Below are 19767 nucleotides of genomic sequence, written 5' to 3' on the forward strand. Positions count from 1 at the left end.
CCCCTCCTAAATCCCCATGTACACTCTCACCAATCACTGACTCTACCCACCCATTTAATCACCTTTCACATCCCCATGTACACTCTCCCCCATCACTGACTCTACCCACACATTTAATCCCCCTCCCACATCCCCATGTACACTCTCCCCCTATCACTGACTCTACCCACCCATTTAATCCCCTCCCACACCCCATGTACACTCTCCCCTATCACTGACTCTACCCACCCATTTAATCCCCTCCCACATCCCCATGTACACTCTCCCCCTATCACTGACTCTACCCACCCATTTAATCCCCTCCCACAACCCCATGTACACTCTCCCCCTATCACTGACTCTACCCACCCATTTAATCCCCTCCCACATCCCCATGTACACTCTCCCCTATCACTGACTCTACCCACCCATTTAATCCCCTCCCACACCCCATGTACACTCTCCCCTATCACTGACTCTACCCACCCATTTAATCCCTCCCACACCCCATGTACACTCTCCCCCTATCACTGACTCTACCACCCATTTAATCCACTCCCACACCCCCATGTACACTCTCCCCTATCACTGTCTCTACCCACCCATTTAATCCCCTCCCACACCCCCATGTACACTCTAGCCCTATCACTGACTCACCCCACCCATTAAAACCCATCGAAACCCCCATGTACACTCTCCCCTATCACTGACTCTACCCACCCATTTAATCCCCTCCCACACCCCCATGTACACTCCACTGCCCTTACTTACTCTACCCACCCATTTAATCCCCTCCCACATCCCCATGTACACTCTCACCCTATCACTGACTCTACCCACCCATTTAATCCCCTCCCACAACCCCATGTACACTCTCCCCTATCACTGACTCTACCCACCCATTTAATCCCCTCCCACATCCCCAAGTACACTCTCCCCTATCACTGACTCTACCCACCCATTTAATCCATCGCCCACATCCCCATGTACACTCTCCCCCTCTCACTGACTCTACCCACCCATTTAATCCCCTCGCACAACCCCATGTACCCTCTCCCTATCACTGACTATACCCACACATTTAAACCCTCCCACATCCCCATGTACACTCTCCCCTATCACTGATTCTACCCAAACACTTAATCCCCTCCCACACCCCCATGTACACTCTCCCCTATCACTGACTCTACCCACCCATTTAATCCCCTCCCACATCCCCATGTACACTCACCTCTATCACTGACTCTACCCACCCATTTAATCCCCTCCCACATCCCCATGTACACTCTCCCCTATCACTGACTCTACCCACCCATTTAATCCCCTCCCACATCCCCATGTACACTCTCCCCTATCACTGACTCTACCCACCCATTTAATCCCCTCCCACATCCCCATGTACACTCTCCCCTATCACTGACTCTACCCACCCATTTAATCCCCTCCCACATCCCCATGTACACTCTCCCCTATCACTGACTCTACCCACCCATTTAATCCCCTCCCACATCCCCATGTACACTCTCCCCTATCACTGACTCTACCCACCCATTTAATCCCCTCCCACACCCCCATGTACACTCTCCCCTATCACTGACTCTACCCACCCATTTAATCCCCTCCCACACCCCCATGTACACTCTCCCCCTATCACTGACTCTACCCACCCATTTAATCCCCTCCCACATCCCATGTACACTCTCCCCAATCACTGACTCTACCCACCCATTTAATCCCCTCCCACATCCCCATGTACACTCTCCCCCTATCACTGTCTCTACACACGCATTTAATTCGCTCCCACATCCCCATGTACACTCTCCCACTATCACTGCCTCTACCCACCCATTTAATCCCCTCCCACATCCCCATGTACACTCTCCCCTATCACTGACTCTAGCCACCCATTTAATCCCTCCAACACCCCATGTACACTCTCCCCTATCACTGACTCTACCACCCATTTAATCCCCCTCCCACATCCCCCATGTACACTCTCCACTATCACATGACTCTACCCACCCATTTAATCCCCTCCACACATCCCCATGTACACTCTCCCCTATCACTGACTCTACCCACCCATTTAATCCCATCCCACATCCCCATGTACACTCTCCCCTATCACTTACTCTACCCACCATTTAATCCCCTCCCCACATCCCCATGTACACTCTCCCCCTATCACTGACTCTACCACCCATTTAATCCCCTCCCACATCCCCATGTACACTCTCCCCCTATCACTGACTCTACCCACCCATTTAATCCCCTCCCACAACCCATGTACACTCTCCCCCTATCACTGACTCTATCCACCCATTTCATCACCTCCCACACCCCATGTACACTCTCCCACTATCACTGACTCTACCCACCCATTTAATCCCCTCCCACACCCCCATGTACACTCTCCCCTATCACTGACTCTACCCACCCATTTAATCCCCTCCCACACCCCCATGTACACTCTCCCCTATCACTGACTCTACCCACCCATTTAATCCCCCCTCCCACACCCCCAAGTACACTCTCCCCTATCACTGACTCTACCCACCCATTTAATCCCCCTCCCACTCCCCCATGTACACCCTCCCCCTATCACTGACTCTACTCACCCATTTAATCCCCTCCCACATCCCCATGTACACTCTCCCCTATCACTGACTCTACCCACCCATTTAATCCCCTCCCACATCCCCATGTACACTCTCCCCTATCACTGACTCTACCCACCCATTTAATCCCCTCCCACACCCCATGTACACTCTCCCCTATCACTGACTCTACCCACCCATTTAATCCCCTCCCACATCCCCATGTACACTCTCCCCTATCACTGACTCTACCCACCCATTTAATCCCCTCCCACATCCCCATGTACACTCTCCCCTATCACTGACTCTACCCACCCATTTAATCCCCTCCCACATCCCCATGTACACTCTCCCCTATCACTGACTCTACCCACCCATTTAATCCCCTCCCACATCCCCATGTACACTCTCCCCTATCACTGACTCTACCCACCCATTTAATCCCCTCCCACATCCCCATGTACACTCTCCCCTATCACTGACTCTACCCACCCATTTAATCCCCTCCCACATCCCCATGTACACTCTCCCCTATCACTGACTCTACCCACCCATTTAATCCCCTCCCACATCCCCATGTACACTCTCCCCTATCACTGACTCTACCCACCCATTTAATCCCCTCCCACATCCCCATGTACACTCTCCCCTATCACTGACTCTACCCACCCATTTAATCCCCTCCCACATCCCCATGTACACTCTCCCCTATCACTGACTCTACCCACCCATTTAATCCCCTCCCACCCCATGTACACTCTCCCCTATCACTGACTCTACCCACCCATTTAATCCCCTCCCACATCCCCATGTACACTCTCCCCTATCACTGACTCTACCCACCCATTTAATCCCCTCCCACATCCCCATGTACACTCTCCCCTATCACTGACTCTACCCACCCATTTAATCCCCTCCCACAGCCCCATGTACACTCTCCCCTATCACTGACTCTACCCACCCATTTAATCCCCTCCCACATCCCCATGTACACTCTCCCCAACACCTGACTCTACCCACCCATTTAATCCCCTCCACATCCCCCATGTACACTCTCCCCTATCACTGACGCTAACCCACCCATTTAATCCCCTCCCACAACCCCATGTACGCTCACCCTATCACTGACTCTACCCACCCATTTAATCCCCTCCCACACCCCCATGTACACTCTCCCCTATCACTGACTCTACCCACCATTAAATCCCATGCCACACCCCATGTACACTCTCCCCTATCACTGACTCTACCCACCCATTTATCACCTCCCACATCCCCAATTACCCTCTCCCTATCACTGACTCTACCCACCCATTAATCCCCTCCCACACCCCATGTAACTCTCCCCTATCACTGACTCTACCCAACCCATTTAACCCCTACCAACCACCCCATGTACACTCTCCCCTATCACTGACTCTACCCACCCATTTAATCCCCTCCCACACCCCCCCATGTACACTCTCCCCTATCACTGACTCTACCCCACCCATTTAATCCCTCCCACAGCCCCATGTACACTCTCCCACTATCACTGACTCTACCCACCCATTAATCCCCTCCTACATCCCCATGTACACTCTCCCTATCACTGACTCTACCCACCCATTTAATCCCTCCACATCCCCATGTACACTCTCCCCTATCACTGACTCTACCCACCTTTAATCCCCTCCCACATCCCCATGTACACTCTCCCCTATCACTGACTCTACCCACTCCATTTAATCCCCTCCCAATTCACCATGTACACACTTTCCAATCACTGACTCTACCCACCATTTAATCCCCTCCCTCATCCCCATGTACACTCTCCGCTATCACTGACTCTACCCACCCATTTAATCCCATCCCACAGCCCCATGTACACTCTCCCTATCACTGACTCAACCCACCCATTTAATCCCCTCCCACATCCCATGTACACTCTCCCCTTATCACTGACTCTACCCACCCATTTAATCCCCTCCACACACCCCATGTACACTCTCCCCTATCACTGACTCTACCCACCCATTTAATCCCCTCCCACACCCCCATGTACACTCTCCCCTATCACTGACTCTACTCAACCATTTAATCCCCTCCCACACCCGCATGTACACTCTCCCCTATCACTGACTCTATCCCACCCATTTAGTCCCCTCCCACATCCCCATGTACACTCTCCCCCTCTCATTGACTCTACCCAACAATTTAAGCCCCTCCCACATCCCCATGTACACTCTCCCCTTATCACTGACTCAACCCACCCATTTAATCCCCCCACATCCCCATGTACACTCTCCCCCTATCACTGACTCTACCCACCCTTTAATCCCCTCCACAGCCCATGTACACTCTCCCCTATCACTGAGCTATACCCACCCATTTAATCCCCTCTCACACATCCCCATGTACACTCTCCCCTATCACTGACTCTACCCACCCATTTAACCCCTCGCACATCCCCATGTACACTCTCCCCTATCACTGTCTCTACCCACCCATTTAATCCCCTCCCACATCCCCATGTACACTCTCCCCTATCACTGACTCTACCCACCCATTTAATCCCCTCCCACATCCCCATGTACACTCTCCCCTATCACTGACTCTACCCACCCATTTAATCCCCTCCCACATCCCCATGTACACTCTCCCCTATCACTGACTCTACCCACCCATTTAATCCCCTCCCACATCCCCATGTACACTCTCCCCTATCACTGACTCTACCCACCCATTTAATCCCCTCCCACATCCCCATGTACACTCTCCCCTATCACTGACTCTACCCACCCCATTTAATCCACCTCCCACACCCCCATGTACACTATCCCCTATCACTGACTTCTACCACCCATTTTAATCCACTCCCACATCCCCATGTTACACTCTCCCCTATCACTGACTCTACCCACCCATTTAATCCCCTCCCACATCCCATGTACTCTCTCCCCTATCAATGACTTCTAGCCAACCCATTTAATCCCCTCCCACATCCCCATGTACACTCTCCCCTATCACTGACTCTACCACCCATTTAATCCCCTCCCACATCCACATGTACACTCTCCCCTATCACTGACTCTACCCACCCATTTAATCACCTCCCACATCCCCATGTACACTCTCCCCTATCACTGACTCTACCCACCCATTTAATCCCCTCCCACAGCCCAATGTACACTCTCCCCATATCACTGACTCTACCCACCCATTTAATCCCCTCCCACACCCTCATGTACACTCTCCTCCTATCACTGACTATACTGACCCATTTAATCCCCCCCAACATCCCCACGTACAATCTCCACCTATCACTGACGATACCCACCCATTAAATCCCCTCCCACTCCCCCATGTACACTCTCCCCCTATCGCTTACTCTACCCAAACATTTAATCCCCTCCCACATCCCCATGTACACTCTCCCCCTATCACTGACTCTACCCACCCATTTAATCCCCTCCCACATCCCCATGTACACTCTCCCCCTATCACATGACTCTACCCACCCATTTAATCGTTCCCACATCCCCATGTACACTCTCACCCTATCACTGACTCTACCCACATATCTAAAACACTCCGACATCCCCCAAGTACACTCTCCCCCTATCACTTACTCTACCCACCAATTTAATTCCCTCCCATATCCCCCTGTACACTCTCCCCATACCAGTGATTCTACCCTGCCATTTAATCCCCGCTCACAAACCCATTTACACTCTCCCAATATCACTGACTCTACCCACCCATTTAACCCCTCCCACATCCCCATGTAAACTCTCCCCTATCACTGACACTACCCACCCATTTAATCCCCTCCCACACCCCCATGTACAGTCTCCCCCTCTCACTGAATCTACCCACCCATTTAATGCCTCCCACACACCCCATGTACACTCATCCCTATCACTGACACTACCCACCATTTAATCCTCTCCCACATCCCCATGTACACTCTCCCCTATCACTGACTCTACCTACCCATTTAATCCCCTCCCACACCCCCATGTACACTCTCCTCTATCACTGACTCTACCCACCCATTTAATCTGCTCCCACATCCCCATGTACACGCTGCCCCTATCACTGACTCTACACACCCATTTAATCCCCTCCCACATCCCCATGTACACTCTCCTCCTATCACTGACTCTCCCTACCCATTTAATACCCTCCCAAATCCCCATGTACACTCTCCCCTATCACTGACTCTACCTACCCATTTAATCCCCTCCCACATCCCCATGTACACTCTCCCCTATCACTGACTCTACCCACCCATTTAATCCCCTCCCACACCCTCATGTACACTCTCCCACTACCACTGACTCTACCCACTCAGTTAATCCCCCTCCCACATCCCCATGTACACTCTCCCCTATCACTGACTCTACCCACCCATTTAATCCCCTCCCACATCCCCATGTACACTCTCCCCCTATCACTGACTCTACCCACCCATTTAATCCCCTCCCACACCCCCATGTACACTTTCCCCTTATCACTCTCTCTACCCACTCATTTAATCCCCGCACGACATCCCCATTACACTCGACCTCTATCACTGGACTCGACCCACCAATTTAATCCCTCCACAGGCCCATATACAGTCTTCCTCCTATCACTGACTCTACCCACTCATGTAACTCCCCTCCCACATCCCCATGTAACTCTCCCCTATCAGGCGTCTCTACCACGCCTTTTAGTCCGCTTCCCACATTCCCATGTACACTCTCCACATTAGAACTGACTCTAACCTCCCATTTAATTCCCCTCCCACATCCCAATGTACACACTCTCCCGATCACTGACTCTACCCACCCATTTAATCCACTCCCACATCCATCATGTACACTCTCCTATAACTGACTCTACCCACCCATTTAATCCCCTCCCGACAGCGCATGTACACTCTCTCCATATCACTGACGTCTACCCACCATTTGAATCCCCTCCCAACACCCCAATGTACACTCTCCCCTATCACTGACTCTACCCACCCATTTAATCCCCTCCCACATCCCCATGTACACTCTCCCCTATCACTGACTCTACCCTCCCATTTAATCCCCTCCCACAGCCCCATGTACACTCTCCTTATCACTGACTCTACCCACCCATTTAATCCCCTCCCACACCCCTATGTACACTCTCCCCTATCACTGACTCTACCCACCCATTTAATCCCCTCCCACACCCCATGTACACTCTCCCCTATCACTGACTCTACCCACCCATTTAATCCCCTCCCACATCCCCATGTACACTCTCCCCTATCACTGACTCTACCCACCCATTTAATCCCCTCCCACACCCCATGTACACTCTCCCCTATCACTTACTATACCCACCCATTTAATCCCCTCCCACATCCCCATGTACACTCTCCCCTATCACTGACTCTACCCACCCATTTAATCCCCTCGCACACCCCATGTACACTCTCCCCTATCACTGACTCTACCCACCCATTTAAACCCTCGCACATCCCCATGTACCCTCTCCCCTATCACTGACTCTACCCACACATTTAAACCCTCCCACATCCCATGTACCCTCTCCCCTATCACTGACTCTACCCACCCATTAATCCCCTCCCACAGCCCCATGTACACTCTCCCCTATCACTGACTCTACCCACCCATTTAATCCCCTCCCACATCCCCATGTACACTCTCCCTATCACTGACTCTACCCACCCATTTAATCCCCTCCCACATCCCATGTACACTCTCCCCTATCACTGACTCTACCCACCCATTTAATCCCCTCCCACACCCCATGTACACTCTCCCCCTATCACTGACTCTACCCACCCATTAATCCCCTCCCACACCCCCATGTACACTCTCCCCCATCACTGACTCTACCCACCAATTTAATTCCCTCCCATATCCCCATGTACACTCTCCCCATACAAGTGATTCTACCCACCCATTTAATCCCCTCCCACAACCCCATGTACACTTTCCCCTTATCACTGACTCTAACCACCCATTTAATCCCCTCCCACATCCCCATGTACACTCTCCCCTATCACTGACTCTACCCACCCATTTAATCCCCTCCCACATCCCCATGTACACTCTCCCCTGTCACTGACTCTACCCACCCATTTAATCCCCTCCCACATCCCCATGTACACTCTCCCCTATCACTGACTCTACCCACCCATTTAATCCCCTCCCACATCCCCATGTACACTCTCCCCTATCACTGACTCTACCCACCCATTTAATCCCCTCCAACACCCCCATGTACACTCTCCCCTATCACTGACTCTACCCACCCATTTAATCCCCCTCCCACATCCCCATGTACACTCTCCCCTATCACTGACTCTACCCACCCATTTAATCCCCTCCCACATCACCATGTACACTCTCCCCTATCACTGACTCTACCCACCCATTTAATCCCCTCCCACATCCCCATGTACACTCTCCCCTATCACTGACTCTACCCACCCATAATCCCCTCCCACATCCCCATGTACACTCTCCCCTATCACTGTCTCTAACCACCCTTTTAGTCCCTTCCCACATCCCCATGTACACTCTCCCCTATCACTGACTCGACCCACCCATTTAATCCCCTCTCACATCCGCATGTAAACTCTCCCCTTTCACTGTCTCTACCCACACATTTAATCCCCAATCACAACCCCATGTACACTTTCACCCTATCAATGACTCTACCCACCCATTCACTACACCTCCAAAAACCCCATGTATAGTCTCCCCTATCACAGACTCTACCCACACATTTTATCCCCTCCCACATCCCCATGTACACACTCTCCCTATCACTGACTCTCCCCACCCCTTTAATCCACTCCCACATCCCCACGTACACTCTCCTTTATCAGTGACTCTTCCCACCCATTTAATCCACTCCCACATCCCGATGTAAACTCTCCCTCAATAACTGTCTCTACCCACCCATTTAATCCTATCCCACATTCCCATGTAAACTGTCCTCTATCACTGACTCTACCCACACATTTAATCACCTCCCACACACCCATCTACACTCTCCCCTATCACTGACTCTACCCACCCATTTAATCCCCTCCCACATCCCCATGTACACTCTCCCCTATCACTGACTCTACCCACCCATTTAATCACCTCCCACATCCCCATATACACTCTCCCCTATCACTGACTCTACCCACCCATTTAATCCCCTCCCACATCCCCATGTACACTCTCCCCTATCACTGACTCTACCAACCCATTTAATCCCCTCCCACATCCCCATGTACACTCTCCCCTATCACTGACTCTACCAACCCATTTAATCCCCTCCCACATCCCCATGTACACTCTCACCCTGTCACTGACTCAACCCACCCATTTAATCCCCTCCCACATCCCCATGTACACTCTCACCCTATCACTGACTCAACCCACCAATTTAAAACCCTTCCATATCCCCATGTACACTCTCCCCTATCACTGACTCTACCCACCCATTCAATCCCCTCCCACATCCCCATGTACACTCTCTCCTATCACTGACTCTACCCCCCCATAATCTCACCTCCCACATCCCCATGTACACTCTCCCCTATCACTGTCTCTAACCACCCTTTTAGTCCCTTACCACATCCGCATGTACACTCTCCCCTATCAGTGACTCTACCCACCCATTTAATCCCCTCCCACATAGCCATGTACACTCTCCCCAATCACTGACTCTACCCACCAATTTAATCCCCTCCCACATCCCAATGTACACTCTCCCCTATCACTGACTCTACGCACCCATTTAATCCCCTCCCACATCCCCATGTACACTCTCCCCTATCACTGTCTCTAACCACCCTTTTAGTCCCTTCCCACATCCCCATGTACACTCTCCCCTATCACTGACTCTACCAACCCATTTAATCCCCTCCCACATCCCCATGTAAACCCTCCCTTATCACTGACTCTAACCTCCCATTTAATCCCCTCCCTTCCCCCATGTACACTCTCCCCCTTCACTGACTCTACCCACCCATTTAATCCCCCCCCACATCCCCATGTACACTCTCCCCCTATCACTGACTCTACCCACCCATTTAATCCCCTCCCACATCCCCATGTACACTCTCCCCTATCACTGACTCTACCCACCCATTTAATCCACTCCCACATCTCCATGTACACTCTCCCCTATCACTGACTCTACCCACCCATTTAATCCCCTCCCACATCCCCATGCACACTGTCCCCTATCACTGACTCTACCCACCCATTTAATCCCCTCCCACAGCCCCATGTACACTCTCCCCCTATCACTGACTCTACCCACCCATTTAATCCCCTCCCACATCCCCATGTACACTCTCCCCTATCACTGACCCTCTACCCACCCATTTAATCCCCTCCCACAGCCCCATGTACACTCTTCCCTATCACTGACTCTACCCACCCATAATCCCCTCCCACACCCCCATGTACACTCTTCCCTATCACTGACTCTACACACCCATTTAATCCACTCCCACATCCCCATGTAGAGTCTCCAACTATCACTGACTCTACCCACCCATTTAATCCCCTCCCACATCCCCATGTACACTCTCCCCTATCACTGACTCTACCCACCCATTTAATCCCCTCCCACATCCCCATGTACACTCTCCCCCTATCACTGACTCTACCCACCCATTTAATCCACTCCCACATCCCCATGTACACTCTCCCCCTATCACTGACTCTACCCACCCATTTAATCCCCTCCCACACCCCCAAGAACCCTCTCCCCTATCACTGACTCTACCCTCCCATTTATCCCCCTCCCACATCCCCATGTACACTCTCCCCTATCAATGACTCTACCAACCCATTTAATCCCCTCCCACATCCCCATGTATACTCTCCCCTATCACTGACTCTACCCACACATTTAATCCCCTCCCACATCCCCATGTATACTCTCCCCTATCACTGCCTCTACCCACCCATTTAATCAACTCCCACATCCCCATGTACACTCTCCGCTATCACTGACTCTACCCTCCCATTTAATCCCCTCCCACACCCCCATGTACACTCTCCCCTTTCACTGCCTCTACCCACCCATTTAATCACCTCCCACACCCACAAGTACCCTCTCCCCTATCACTGACTCTACCCTCCCATTTAATCCTCTCCCACACCCCCATGTACACTCTTCCCTTTCACTGCCTCTACCCACCCATTTAATCACCTCCCACACCCCCATGTACACTCTCCCCTATCACTAACTCTACCCACCCATTTAATCCCCTCCCACACCCCCAAGTACCCTCTCCCCTATCACTGACTCTACCCTCCCATTTATCCCCCTCCCACATCCCCATGTACTCTCCACTATCATTGACTCTACCCACCCATTTCACCCCCTCCCAACACCCCATGTACACTTTCTCCTTATCACTCTCTCTACGCACTCATTTAATTCCCTCACACATCCCCATGTACACTCTCACCCTGTCACTGACTCAACCCACCCATTTAAAACCCTTCAATAACCCCATGTACAGTCTCCCCTATCACTGACTCTACCCCCCCATAATCTCACCTCCCACATCCCCATGTACACTCTCCCCTATCACTGTCTCCAACCACCCTTTTAGTCCCTTACCACATCCCCATGTACACTCTCCCCTATCACTGACTCTACCCACCCATTTAATCCCCTCCCACGTCCCCATGTACACTCTCCCCAATCACTGACACTACCCACCAATTTAATCCCCTCCCACATCCCAATGTACACTCTGCCCTATCACTGACTCTACCCACCCATTTAATCCCCTCCCACATCCCCATGTGCACTCTCCCCTATCACTGACTCGACCCACCCATTTAATCCCCTCTCACATCCGCATGTAAACTCTCCCCTTTCACTGTCTCTACCCACACATTTAATCCCCAATCACAACCCCATGTACACTTTCACCCTATCAATGACTCTACCCACCCATTCACTCCCCCTTCAAAAACCCCATGTATAGTCTCCCCTATCACAGACTCTACCCAAACATTTTATCCCCTCCCACATCCCCATGTACACTCTCTCCCTATCACTGACTCTCCCCACCACTTTAATCCACCCCCACATCCCCAGGTACACTCTCCTTTATCAGTGACTCTTCCCACACATTTAATATACTCCCACATCCCCATGTAAACTCTCCCTTAATAACTGTCTCTACCCACCCATTTAATCCTATCCCACATTCCCATGTAAACTGTCCTCTATCACTGACTCTAACCAAACATTTAATCACCTCCCACACACCCATCTACACTCTCCCCTATCACTGACTCTACCCACCCATTTAATCCCCTCCCACATCCCCAAGTACACTCTCCCCTATCACTGACTCTACCCACCCATTTAATCCCCTCCCACATCCCCATATACACTCTCCCCTATCACTGACTCTACCCACCCATTTAATCCCCTCCCAAATCCCCATGTACACTCTCCCCTATCACTGACTCTACCAACCCATTTAATCCCCTCCCACATCCCCATGTACACTCTCCCCTATCACTGACTCTACCCACCAATTTAATCCCCTCCCACATCCCCATGTGCACTCTCCCCTATCACTGACTCTACCCACCCATTTAATCCCCTCCCACATCCCCATGTGCACTCTCCCCTATCACTGACTCTACCCACCCATTTAATCCCCTCCCACCTCCCCATGTAAACTCTCCCCTATCACTGACTCTACCCACCCATTTAATCCCCTCCCACAGCCCCATGTACACTCTCCCCTATCACTGACTCGACCCACACATTTAATCCCCAATCCAACCCCCAAGTACACTTTCACCCTATCAATGACTCTACCCACACATTTAATCCCCTCCCACATCCCCATGTACACTCTCCCCTATCACTGACTATACCAACCCATTTAATCCCCTCCCACATCCCCATGCACACTCTCCCCCTATCACTGACTCTACCCACCCATTTAATCCCCTCCCACATCCCCATGTACACTCTCCCCCTATCACTGACTCTACCCACCCATTTAATCCCTCCCACATCCCCATGTACACTCTCCCCTATCACTGACTCTACCCATCCATTTAATCCCCTCCCACAGCCCCATGTACACTCTCCCCCTATCACTGACTCTACCCACCCATTTAATCCCCTCCCACATCCCCATGTACACTCTCCCCTATCACTGACTCTACCCACCCATTTAATCCCCTCCCACAGCCCCATGTACACTCTTCCCTATCACTGATTCTACCCACACATTTAATCCCCTCCCACATCCCCATGTACACTCTCCCCCATCACTGACTCTACCCACCCATTTAATCCCCTCCCACATCCCCATGTACACTCTCCTTTATCACTGACTCTACCCACCCATTTAATCCCATCCCACATGCCCATGTAGAGTCTCCAACTATCATAGACTCTACCCACCCATTTAATCCCCTACCACACCCCCATGTACACTCTCCCCTATCATTGACTCTACCCACCCATTTAATCCCCTCCCACACCCACAAGTACCCTCTCCCCTATCGCTGACTCTACCCTCCCATTTATCCCCCTCCCACATCCCCATGTACACTCTCCCCTTTCACTGCCCCTACCCACCCATTTCATCCCCTCCCACACCCCCAAGTACCCTCTCCCCTATCACTGACTCTCCCCTCCCATTTATCCCCCTCCCACATCCCCATGTACACTCTCCCCTTTCACTGACTCTACCAACCCATTTAATCCCCTCCCACATCCCCATGTACACTCTCCCCTATCACTGACTCTACCAACCCATTTAATCCCCTCCCACATCCCCATGTACACCATCCCTTATCACTGACTCTAACCTCCCATTTAATCCCCTCCCAAACCCCCATGTACACTCTCCCCCTTCACTGACTCTACCCACCTATTTAATCCCCCCCCCACATCCCCATGTACACTCTCCCCTATCACTGACTCTACTCAACCATTTAATCCCCTCCCACATCTCCATGTACACTCTCCCCTATCACTGACTCTACCCACCCATTTAATCCCCTCCCACAGCCCCATGTACACTCTCCCCTATCACTGACTCTACCCACCCATTTAATCCCCTCCCACATCCCCATGTACACTCTCCCCTATCACTGACTCTACCCACCCATTTAATCCCCTCCCACAGCCCCATGTACACTCTTCCCTATCACTGACTCTACCCACCCATTTAATCCACTCCCACATCCCCATGTACAATCTCCTTTATCACTGACTCTACCCACCCATTTAATCCCATCCCACATCCCCATGTAGAGTCTCCATCTATCATTGACTCTACCCACCCATTTAATCCCCTACCACACCCCCATGTACACTCTCCCCTATCATTGACTCTACCCACCCATTTAATCCCCTCCCACACCCACAAGTACCCTCTCCCCTATCACTGACTCTACCCTCCCATTTATCCCCCTCCCACATCCCCATGTACACTCTCCCCTTTCACTGCCTCTACCCACCCATTTAATTCCCTCCCACACCCCCAAGTACCCTCACCCCATCACTGACTCTACCCTCCCATTGATCCCCCTCCCACATCCCCATGTACTCTCCCCTATCATTGACTCTACCCACCCATTTCACCCCCTCCCAACACCCCATGTACACTTTCCACTTATCACTCTCTCTACCCACTCATTTAATCCCCTCCCACATCCCCATGTACACTCTCCCCCATCACTGACTCTACCCACCCATTTAATCCCCTCCCACATCCCCATGTAAACTCTCCCCTATCACTGACTAGACCCACACATTTAATCCCCAATCACAACCCCATGTACACTTTCACCCTATCAATGACTCTACCCACCCATTTAATCCCCTCCCACATCCCCATGTACACTCTCCCCTATCACTGACTCTACCCACCCATTTAATCCCCTCCCACATCCCCATGTACACTCTCCCCTATCACTGACTCTACCCACCCATTTAATCCCCACCCACATCCCCATGTACACTCTCCCCTATCACTGACTATACCAACCCATTTAATCCCCTCCCACATCCCCATGTACACTCTCCCCTATCACTGTCTCTAACCACCCATTTAATCCCCTCCCACATCCCCATGTACACTCTCCCCTATCACTGTCTCTAACCACCCATTTAATCCCCTCCCACATCCCCATGTACACTCTCCCCTATCACTGAATCTACCCACCCATTTAATCCACCCCCACATCCCCATGTACATTCTCCCCTATCACTGACTCTACCCACCCATTTAATCCCCTCCCACATCCCCATGTACACTCTCCCCTATCACTGACTCTACCCACCCATTTAATCCCCTCCCACAGCCCCATGTACACTCTCCCCCTATCACTGACTCTACCCACACATTTAATCCCCTCCCACATCCCCATGTACACTCTCCCCTATCACTGACTCTACCCACCCATTTAATCCTCTCCCACATCCCCACGTACACCATCCCTTATCACTGACTCTAACCTCCCATTTAATCCCCTCCCAAACTCCCATGTACACTCTCCCCCTTCACTGACTCTACCCACCCATTTAATCCCCTCCCACATCCCCATGTACACTCTCCCCTATCACTGACTCTACCCATCCATTTAATCCCCTCCCACAGCCCCATGTACACTCTCCCCCTATCACTGACTCTACCCACCCATTTAATCCCCTCCCACATCCCCATGTACACTCTCCCCTATCACTGACTCTACCCACCCATTTAATCCCCTCCCACAGCCCCATGTACACTCTTCCCTATCACTGATTCTACTCACACATTTAATCCCCTCCCACATCCCCATGTACACTCTCCCCCATCACTGACTCTACCCACCCATTTAATCCCCTCCCACATCCCCATGTACACTCTCCTTTATCACTGACTCTACCCACCCATTTAATCCCATCCCACATGCCCATGTAGAGTCTCCAACTATCATTGACTCTACCCACCCATATAATCCCCTACCACACCCCCATGTACACTCTCCCCTATCATTGACTCTACCCACCCATTTAATCCCCTCCCACATCCCCGTGTACACTCTCCCCTATCACTGACTCTACCCTCCCATTTATCCCCCTCCCACATCCCCATGTACACTCTCCCCTTTCACTGCCCCTACCCACCCATTTAATCCCCTCCCACACCCCCAAGTACCCTCTCCCCTATCACTGACTCTCCCCTCCCATTTATCCCCCTCCCACATCCCCATGTACTCTCCCCTATCATTGACTCTACCCACCCATTTCAACCCCTCCCAACACCCCATGTACACTTTCCCCTTATCACTCTCTCTACCCACTCATTTAATCCCCTCACACATCCCCATGTACACTCTCACCCTGTCACTGACTCAACCCACCAATTTAAAACCCTTCCATATCCCCATGTACAGTCTCCCCTATCACTGACTCTACCCCCCCATAATCTCACCTCCCACATCCCCATGTACACTCTCCCCTATCACTGTCTCTAACCACCCTTTTAGTCCCTTCCCACATCCCCATGTACACTCTCCCCTATCACTGACTCTACCCACCCATTTAATCCCCTCCCACATCCCCATGTACACTCTCCCCTATCACTGACTCTACCCACCCATTTAATCCCCTCCCACATCCCCATGTGCACTCTCCCCTATCACTGACTCGACCCACCCATTTAATCCCCTCTCACATCCGCATGTAAACTCTCCCCTTTCACTGTCTCTACCCACACATTTAATCCCCAATCACAACCCCATGTACACTTTCACCCTATCAATGACTCTACCCACCCATTCACTCCCCCTTCAAAAACCCCATGTATAGTCTCCCCTATCACAGACTCTACCCACACATTTTATCCCCTCCCACATCCCCATGTACACTCTCCCTATCACTGACTCTCCCCACCCCTTTAATCCACTCCCAAATCCCCATGTACACACTCCCCCATCACTGACTCTACCCACCCATTTAATCCACTCCCACATCCCCACGTACACTCTCCTTTATCAGTGACTCTTCCCACCCATTTAATCCACTCCCACATCCCCATGTAAACTCTCCCTCAATAACTGTCTCTTCCCACCCATTTAATCCTATCCCACATTCCCATGTAAACTGTCCTCTATCACTGACTCTACCCACACATTGAATCACCTCCCACACCCCCATCTACACTGTCCCCTATCACTGACTCTACCCACCCATTTAATCCCCTCCCACATCCCCATGTACACTCTCCCCTATCACTGACTCTACCAACCCATTTATTCACCTCCCACACCCCCATGTACACTCTCCCCTTTCACTGCCTCTACCCACCCATTTAATCACCTCCCACACCCCCAAGTACCCTCTCCCCTATCACTGACTCTACCCTCCCATTTATCCCCCTCACACATCCCCATGTACTCTCCCCTATCATTGACTCTACCCACCCATTTCACCCCCTCCCAACACCCCATGTACACTTTCCCCTTATCACTCTCTCTACCCACTCATTTAATCCCCTCCCACATAGCCATGTACACTCTCCCCTATCACTGACTCTACCCACCCATTTAATCCCCTCCCACATCCCCACGTACACTCTCCTTTATCAGTGACTCTTCCCACCCATTTAATCCACTCCCACATCCCGATGTAAACTCTCCCTCAATAACTGTCTCTACCCACCCATTTAATCCTAACCCATATTCCCATGTAAACTGTCCTCTATCACTGACTCTACCCACACATTTAATCACCTCCCACGCCCCCATCTACACTCTCCCCTATCACTGACTCTACCCACCCATTTAATCCCCTCCCACATCCCCATGTACACTCTCCCCTATCACTGACTCTACCCACCCATTTAATCCCCTCCCACATCCCCATGTACACTCTCCCCTATCACTGACTCTAACCTCCCATTTAATCCCCTCCCAAACCCCCATGTACACTCTCCCCTTCACTGACTCTACACACCCATTTAATCCCCCCCCACATCCCCATGTACACTCTCCCCCTATCACTGACTCTACCCACCCATTTAATCCACTCCCACATCCCTATGTACACTCTCCCCTATCACTGAATCTAACCACCCATTTAATCCCCTCCCACATCCCCATGTACACTCTCCCCCTGTCACTGACTCTACCCACCCATTTAATCCACTCCCACACCCCCATGCACACTCTCCCCCTATCACTGACTCTACCCACCCATTTAATCCCCTCCCACACCCCCATGTACTCTCTCCCCTATCACTGAATCTACCCACCCATTTAATCCCCTCCCACATCCCATTGTACACTCTCCCCTATCACTGATTCTACCCAACCATTTAATCCCCTCACATAGCCCCATGTAAACTCTCCCCTATCACTGACTCTACCCACACATTTAATCCCCTCCCACAGTCCCATGTACACTCTCCCCCTATTAATGACTCTACCCACCCATTCAATTCCCCTTCCACATCCCCATGTACACTCTCCCCTATCACTGACTCTACCCACCCATTTAATCCCCTCCCACAGCCCCATGTACACTCTCCCCCTATCACTGACTCTACCCACCCATTTAATCCCCTCCCACATCCCCATGTACACTCTCCCCCTATCACTGACTCTACCCACCCATTTAATCCCCTCCCACATCCCCATGTGCACTCTCCCCTATCACTGACTCTACCCACACATTTAATCACCTCCCACACACCCATCTACACTCTCCCCTATCACTGACTCTACCCACCCATTTAATCCCCTCCCAAACCCCCATGTACAATCTCCCCCTTCACTGACTCTACCCACCCATTTAATCCCCCCCCCACATCCCCATGTACACTCTCCCCCTTCACTGACTCTACCCACCCATTTAATCCCCTCCCACATCCCCATGTACACTCTCCCCTATCACTGACTCTACCCACCCATTTAATCCCCTCCCACATCCCCATGTACACTCTCCCCTATCACTGACTCTACCCACCCATTTAATCCCCTCCCACACCCCCATGTACACTCTCCCCTATCACTGACTCTACCCACCCATTTAATCCCCTCCCACATCCCCATGTACACTCTCCCCTATCACTGACTCTACCCACCCATTTAATCCCCTCCCACAGCCCCATGTACACTCTCCCCCTATCACTGACTCTACACACCCATTTAATCCCCTCCCACAC

The 19767-nt window shown here is 51.6% G+C and overlaps 1 protein-coding gene across 1 annotated transcript in view; it reads right to left on the reverse strand.

Moving 5' to 3' along the window:
- LOC121275063 (protein FAM131B-like) overlaps positions 1-19767 on the reverse strand; it is a gene marked incomplete at its 3' end in the record, with an annotated part of 120937 nt that overhangs the window by 96129 nt on the left and 5041 nt on the right. The gene's annotated exons all lie outside the window — the stretch shown is intronic.

The sequence above is a fragment of the Carcharodon carcharias genome (assembly GCF_017639515.1).
Source record: "Carcharodon carcharias isolate sCarCar2 chromosome 40 unlocalized genomic scaffold, sCarCar2.pri SUPER_40_unloc_9, whole genome shotgun sequence".
In the NCBI taxonomy this organism is placed as follows: Eukaryota; Metazoa; Chordata; class Chondrichthyes; order Lamniformes; family Lamnidae; genus Carcharodon; species Carcharodon carcharias.